General features: G+C 39.2%; 1 pseudogene; it reads right to left on the bottom strand.

The window, feature by feature from the left end:
- Window positions 1–3,602: 3,602 nt before the first annotated feature.
- Window positions 3,603–4,083, bottom strand: LOC118839236 (annotated as a pseudogene).
- Between the last annotated feature and the right edge of the window lie 4,429 nt (window positions 4,084–8,512).

The following is an 8,512-nucleotide window of genomic DNA, read 5'->3' as shown; positions in this document are numbered from 1 at the left end:
GTGTGTGTGCGCGTGTGTGTGTGTGTGTGTGTGTGTGTGTGTGTGTGGTGTGTGGGTGTATGTGTATGTGTATGTGTATATATTGCCAGTGGATCCTGAGGAGGGTTACTTATAGAAGGTAAACAAGGGATGTCCAAAGTTGCATCTGCTTTAGTTTGGAAGTCACGTGCACTGAAAGGACCTTGGCAGAAGGTGCAAACTCTGGGCCCAATGCCACCCTCAATTCCACAAGGAAAGTCTAAATGCCTCTGCCTGTCAGCAGGGCAGGAGAATTGACATGCTTCTGCCTACTTTGAATGTTTCTCTGTCGCAGAGTTGGCTCTGAATTGAATCGCTGCATTTCCAAAACCTGGATCCTGGCAACTGTAAGTTATTATGTTTAGTAAATCATTTCTTACGTGAAAGCAGACAGGTGTGAACACAGGTGTGCACACACGAATATACCCCCACACATTCACAAACAGTGCGACAGCCCTAACACAAGTCTGGGCCTGTAGGCAGCCATCTGCAGGGGGTTGTCTCAGGTGCATCAGGAAAGTGTCTTTAGCAGGAGATTTTAACCCACAGACATCTGCAGAGAAAGGTAGATTTGGGGACCACAGCAATTAAGAGTATGTACAGATGTGGTTACACTTTCTGTATTCACCTGATAGCTACAAGCAATGTTCATTTTTCCTTTCTGCAAGCTGAAAGTGCAGTGTTTTCTGATGGACTCTCTACAAATTTTATTTCTGAGGCCATACACTGAAGTGTTAGTACCTCTCAGCATATGGTCTATATCCAGGGCCATATGTTGGCAGACCTCATTGGGGAGCATGGCCTAGTGAAAAGAGTGCTAGAGTTGGAATCCATTGACATCCTGCATCTGACCTTCCTAGCTTCATGATGCCTGAGCAAATTAATCTTCTTGAGTATCCATTTTCATATCTGTGAAATGGACCTAAAATTACCTCTATTACCTACTTCACTAGGCAATCAGGAGAAGCTCAAGTTCTTTGCAAACTTTAAATCACAATATGACAGAAATCTATTATGGGTCTTTCAGTGTGAAAACAACCAAACCTGGGAGCACAAAGTTGGACCTATAGTTTATTGTTAGACTAAGAGTGGGTTTCCCAGGCGACAATTGTTTCATTTTGAATCCAAAACAAATTTCTCTATTGTGGTCTGAGAAAAAGGCATGATGTAGTACAGTGAGGGGTCAGTGTTAGAGTCAGAATGACCCAGGTTGAAGTACTGTCCATGATTCTTACTAGTTGTGGGTCTGTGGGTTAGTCACTTAACCTCTCACTGCCCCAAACAACCAAGACCACAACTTAACAGACAAGACATCAATATGATTTAGTAGAGAAAGTTTCCCCACTGGAAGTCCCAAATATCAATGAAAGCATAGGTACATACTTAATTTTTTAAAAATTGTGGTCTAATGGGTTTTAGGAAAGGTAGAAATCTGGCTTCCACAATGTTTGTCATAGGAAGAATGAGCATAATGTCTTTGATCCCCTTTCACTGTGCATCTTTGTCTAAGACTGATATGGGCAATAAGTGCCATTTATTCACTTTCTATGGGAGTCAGAATGAATGAGATATTGCGGAAATACTTTCAATTCTAAGAAAGAAAGATTCTTGCAAAATGCAAATCACCATGACCATGTGCTCCTCAGGCACTGGGCCAGAGGCCAGTCAGGGACAACACTCCCCCTCCTCTACGTGTTGCATGTTCAAACTTCAGGAGGTATTTTTTCAGATCATAGGATTATAGATCCAGAGCTGGAAGGGACCTCGAGGTCATCATGGCCCAACCTCCTCATTTTATAGACGAGGAAACTGACCTGAAAGGACAAAGACAATTAAAAATATTTCAAATTCTGAATTCTTTTCATTTCACATTAGCAGGGTTATATGGAGTTGTCCTTGAGCTCCTTACAATTAATCACACGTTAATTACCATGTATTACTTATGTGAAAGATCCATAAAATCAAGTAAAACAACACCTTTACCCCACCACAATCCTAGACTCATTCCATGTTACACACACATAAAATATGGTCACACGATTTAGGAACAAAGACTCTCTCAGGGAGTTTTGGAATCTGGGCTGCATCTCAGAGTGCAGGTCTATATTTCACATCCCCACCTCTGAATCAGCAGAAATGTGTGCAAAATCACATGAAGCCGGATAACTCCCTTGCTATCATATGATGCCAGAACCCACATATGGGGGCTATGTGTACTCTTTATTCCAATATAGGCCTGGACTATATCATTACCACAAAATTTATTCCCAATACAATCATAAGATCAGAAGGTAATATAAGAATAGTTGGGGTATTAAACCATGTTTCACTGTTAGAACTGTTGTATCTGTTGTAAAAGGCAAGAAGGCATTGCCTTCTTGATCCCAGAAGAGGCAGGATAGCACTGAGGGGCTGGGCAGCAGGCCAGAAATATGGAGACTGAAATGTCTAATCCTCCTATTTCCATTAGGCAGGGTGTAATCTTTAGTAAGTCACTTGACCTCATTTAACTGTCTTAGCTTCTTTTCGTGTAAAACAGGATCTGACTGGGAGGCCTGCCTGAATAAATCACAGATATCAGGCCTTGACTTAGGGGCAAGGTTAATCATTGTGCCTCATTCCAAAGCCCACTAATCACAAAGAATGAATGAGCCAAGTATTCCAATAAGAAGTAAAAGTGATTAGTTTCTACTTTGCCTGCCAAAATGGGTGTGTGTGGGGGTAATGATAAGTATCTTGCTCAACCCACATTGTACAAGTAGGTAGTATCCCTGCAGAATGTCTGTTTGGTATAGACCCACAATTTATTCTGCTGGGCAGAGAACCACGTATTTGACATCTGATGGACAGCTACCATTTTAGTCTGTAAGGCACAGAACTATGTCTGTTGGACATTATCTACAAGATGATTTTGGGTTTCTTTCTGGCAACAGCATTTGGCATTTGGGCTGAGTAGGTAAAGCAGAGAATTGAAAACCAGTAATACACTTCATCCCTAAGATATGGATTGAGACTGTGGCCACAGTCTGTACCATTACACTGGGCAAATCTAATCATATAGGTGTTATTACCTTGTACTTCTGAGGTCTGGCTGATCGATCCTAGGATAGTTGATGCCTTACTGGGAGTTAGTTTTGACATATGATCTTAGCTTCAGATTTGTTGTGGGCTGATTTTTCATCTGTCAAAACCTCAGTCAGTAGCGCAGTTTACAAAAGCCCTACATGGGACACAGGAGCAGGTAATGGGCCTTAAATTAAAAAAAAAAATTTAATGGTGAGAATCTCAAAGACCTGAAAGAATCAGGTTCCATCTAGTCCACAGAGAATTCTGCTCAGCCTCCTCCACTCTTCCTAGAGGATATAGTGTTGTTGGGTTAGTTAAGATAATTCACAGTGTATTTACAAAATGAAAAAAATTAAAATATGCTTTTTCACTAAGATAAATAAATAAAATTCAAGCAAACCTACCTATGTAAAGTTAGAATCAATGCTGGAAGATTTCAGTATAATACATAGCCCATAACTAGCATGTTTGCCCTTTCCCCCTCCTCCCAAATTGCTGCTCATCTTCTGGGCTAAGAATTATTTTGAAATTTTTTTTATTAAGATTTCATTAAGCCGACATGTTTCTCCTTCCGCATCATCTTCGGCCAAGTTCTGTACACTCACAATTCTCTGGCTAATTGATGGCAGCTTAGTCAGAAGCATCTGAGCATCTGAAACACTGGTGATAGAAGAGTTTGCTATAAAACTTGGGACGATTGCTGTGGCTGCCCACAGACAGTACGGCATTTGTCAAGAGGTGAGCATCTTTTTCATATTCACCTTGGGCTAGTAATTCCTCACCAAACTGTATTTCTTCAAGGAAGAACTTCTCAACAGCTTCTATATTTTTAAGGTTAGGTAACTTGGAAAGCTCAGCTCCCTCTTTAGCAAGCTTCTCTTTCTTTCTCTGCTCTCAGAACCTGTTCTTGAAGCTCTCTTGCTGTCAAAGTAAATACAGTAGTCAATGAAGAGGAGTCCTGTAAATGCCAGTGGCGATTGTACCATTCCAGCCTACCATGTTTCTGGCTGCTGCTTGCGCAGCAGCACCATCTCAGCTGACCCCCAAGCCAGGAAGATATGGTATTAATGTCTGTTCCCAAGGTCAAGCTCATTGTAGAATCTCAGGGTTGGAAGGAAATTTAGAAGCTATACCCCCATAATTCTACACCATCCTTTGAATCCCTTCTATAAAGCCCACAAAAAAGTGGTTACCTAATCTCTATTTGAACATCTCCAGTAAAAGAGAATTCACTAACTCATGAGATATCCCATTCCATTATTTGGTAGTCCTAATTATTTAAAGAAAAGATCCTTATGATGAGTTGAAATTTTCCTCCCCGTAATCTCTGGTGATTGGTCCTAGTTTGGCCCTCTGGAACTAATCAAAATCACCTTAATCCTTATTCCACATGGTAGATCTTCAGATATAGAAAGCCAGATATTCTTTCTTCATAAGTCCTTTCTTCAGAATAGACATCTTCAAAACAATTTTAAAAGCCCTAGTATGATGCCTGGTCATGAAATGGAGATAACCTAGGGAGTTTTGCTGGCTATGTCATCAGAGGAAAAGCTCTCCAGGTTCTACCAAGCTGGAAAAACTTCAGAAGTGGCCCCAGGAAGAGTCTGTATTTACTGTCTGAGGACTGACCTACCTCCTCATGAAGTTTACCACCAGTAGTTTGGCTGGTCTCCAGACTATAGACACAGTCTCTTCCCAGGACCCATTTTTAAAGTGGACCACATAGAAGTACACTGGATAGCACTGAGATTCCTTTTATGATTTCCTTTGTTTCATGGCCATGGCAACCCATGAAACAAACAAACAAAAAGTTATAAAATGAACCTCAATGCTATCCAGTTCACCTCTGTATCTGTAGTGATGACTGCAAAACAGTGGCAAAGGGGGCATAGAATGACAGTTATTAGACTAAAAACAAATACTAACTATTGGGACTCTAAATGTGAGATGTGGATATCCAAAATGACCAAGAGATTGATATACAACTGAAGCAACAAAACCACAGCAATATTAGTAATTATTTTCATTCGGTTGTAATGCCAATGTGGCAGCACACATGAGGACTGCTGCTGTGAATAATTTCAAGGGTCTAATCACATAGTATAATGGACTCCCTATTTATTCAGCAATAAACAAAAGCATTGTTCAATAAAGCATAACATTCATAACATCTTTAAGAAAAACATATCATCTAATACATACACACACACATATATCTCATAACACTCAGTATGTCATATGCACATAGCATATATCATGGCATTTAGGAGCATTCCCCAAAATACTTGTTTACACAGCAGGGGGTCCCAGTCTAGGGTCTTCCCTAGCACAATACATGCTTAAGGGGTAGCAGAAAATACCACTCCATCCACCCCTAGGTCACAGTAAGAACAATCTTCTTAATCAATACCAAGCGTCCAAGTAAAGTCCTCTTTCATCTTGACTTGAGGTTGACTTCCAAGTCCCATGGCTCTTCCTCTGCGGGCTGACCACTCCTAACTCTCTCCTGGATTCACACACTGGCAGCTCTCTACTTCTGTTCCAGGTCTCAGCTCATGGGGACTGCTCCACTCCAAGCTTTTCCTGCTCTTGCCTGACAGCAGGCTCCAGGGGCTCCTACCAGCTGATTCTCCCTCAGGGAAAACAAAGCTTAACAGGGCAATAACACACACTACCAGCATCACTATCTAAATTCACCTCAGGAGTCCAGAGGCTCTGTGATAACAGCTCAGTCCACTTTAACAGCTCTCAAAAGAGGCTTAAGCTAAATTTTCTTCCCTTGGGCAGGTTTCTGCCCTACAGCTCTATTTGCTTTTACAGCTCAGAAGCTCCTTCAGCAAGTCTCTGCAACCAAATCTTCTCTTCACACTTAGAAGTCTCCCCTTTAATCTCAGAGGTCTCTTCTCCATTCTGAGAGGTCTCCTCCCAGCTCTCAGAGGTTTCCTCTCAGCTCTTAAAGGTTTCACCTCAGCTCAATACTCAAAACTCATTCTTCTTTGTTTCTTCTCTTCATTCTCTACTTCTCAACACTGGCTCACCCTGTCTACCCACTCTGGCTCTCTCAATGTCTGCTTTCTCTCACACCCGCTCTCTTTATACACCATATTTCCCCATGTATAAGACGCACCTTAATTTTGGGGCCCGAAATTTGGAAAAAAAGTATTACATAAAGTTATTGAACTCAAGTTTTATTCATCTGCTCACAGCTTTCAGGCATCTTTTGGGTAAGTCTGGTGTGTGTGCGCATGCTTAGTCCATTCTGTTTCATGAAGCTGAAGCACCAATTGTGTCCTCCTTTGAAATCAGTAACTTCTTCTTCATCAGCGACTCTTCTTGCCTCATGCTGAACCATCTTTGTGGGCACAGGAATTCCAGTTGCCCTTTGCTCTTCAATCTATATCTTCAATTCCCTCTCTAAATCAGGCCATTTTGCTGACTTGCCTCTCATGGCCTTCTTCTGCTGCCATGGAGTTTTCAATAGGGTTTCTTTCCATAGCTGATTGTTTTCTCAGTTGGAGGAGGACCAAACACGTTCAGCAGCATGATTTCCATTCCCTTTTGCAAACTGGATCACTTTTAACTTGAATGCAGCACTGCATGAAAACCTTTTCTGAGCCATTTCTGGGCAGAACATGGCAAAACGTAACCTAATATACCTGTAACAAATGCGAAACAATGAGCTCAAAGACAACAAGTGCAAAAGAGTGGGAAAAGCATGTAAAAAAGTTTACAACCACTGTATAAGACACACCTAGTTTTCAGACCACAAATTTTTCGGGAAAGGGTGTGTCTTATACATGGGGAAATATGGTACAATTCTAGTTGGCATCTGATTGGCTGAAACTCAATCCAGCAAAAAATCCTACTTTACTTGCCATTACATAGGTGCAAGACCAGAGGACGTAAGACAGTTGAAGCTAAAAAGGAAATGTAGCTTACAGGTTATTCTTGGAGTGGAAAATAAAGGAGTTGATTTTTATCATGTGCTCAAAGGCAATAAAAAGAATCATTTCATGAGACACTTGATCATCTGGCCACAAAGTATTAATGATGAACATAAACAAAAAATGAAAATGCCATAATCATAATTTCAGCTTATAGACCCAAAACTTTTGCAGAGGATGATTAAGAAATTCTAGGTGTAACTTAATGAGATCATCTAAACCAGGTCAATGTAGATCATGTTATTTAGTGATATGAATGAGAAGGTGGTTATAAGGTAGGATAATTCTTGTATATGTTTTGAAATAAAGGTCAGAATTGAGAAATTAAAGAGGACAAAAATTTATGGAATATTCAGAAGCTTCATTCTTATATATCATAAATAGTTTTTTTGCACAAGACAATTAGAAGTTGTTGTAAATAAACAAGTCATTTTAAAAATGCAACTGATTATATCTTACAGAGAGGAGACAATCTCCTTGAAAATAATTTTTCAACATAGTTTTTGGTGTAGTCATACCACTTAGAGCAAAAGTCAAAAGCAATACAAAATTACAAAAAAGGATGAAGATTAGAAAATGTTGCATGCAATTAGCACACCCTTAATTTGATCTATTCAAACAAGGGTGTTGACACCAAAAAAAGTGGGGAGGAGGATGGATAACCTTATAGAGACTAAATCTTATTATCATTGTTTTTACAGAATTTTAATCAATGTAACATGGTTGTCACATGAAGTTGCCTGTAGAGCCCAGAAACCACATTAGTCAGCAAACAATTGATTTCATTTGTGAAGTGAACTAATATACCATCCAAGAATATCATTCATTTATGACAGAAACTCATTTATAAAACATTTAGGAAAATGATGATAAAAAAATCACAAGCAGTATCACTTCACAGAACAGTGAAAAGCAATGATAGGGAAAACATTTCTACAGAAAGTTTAGCATAACCTCTCTCCTTTTAAAAGAAAAGCATGTATATATGTATGAAGGATAATGCATATAGAATATTTCATATGATGCTAGACAGTCACTTTGCTGATTTCGCTTAACTAGATAGATAGATAGATAGATAGATAGATAGATAGATGGATAGATATAGATATAGATCTATAGATGTATTTAATTAATGAAGGGTTCACAGCATGGGAGGGTACATCTAGAAATGACTACGATATGAAAACAAATAAAATTACTTTAAAAAGAAAGTTTTGCATAGTTCTCAACTAATCCAGATCATCTCAAAAGCATTTATAACTTGAATTAGGAAACCAAAAAATAGATAGAGACCTTTATCAGAGATACTTGCTATAAAGATTGTTTCCCAGCTTTCTTCTAATCTTGGTTGCATTTAGGATTACAAAAGCTTTGTATAAAAACTTTTTATTTTAATATAATCAAAATTATCTATTTTACATTTTGTAATGCTATCTTTTGTTTGGTCATGAATTCTTCCCTTTCAATCAAGTTTTTATTAAACA

This window comes from Trichosurus vulpecula, chromosome 1, assembly GCF_011100635.1.
Source record: "Trichosurus vulpecula isolate mTriVul1 chromosome 1, mTriVul1.pri, whole genome shotgun sequence".
In the NCBI taxonomy this organism is placed as follows: Eukaryota; Metazoa; Chordata; class Mammalia; order Diprotodontia; family Phalangeridae; genus Trichosurus; species Trichosurus vulpecula.
The sequence above is the reverse complement of the archived record's forward strand: the minus strand, read 5'-3'. Positions and strand labels throughout refer to the sequence as shown.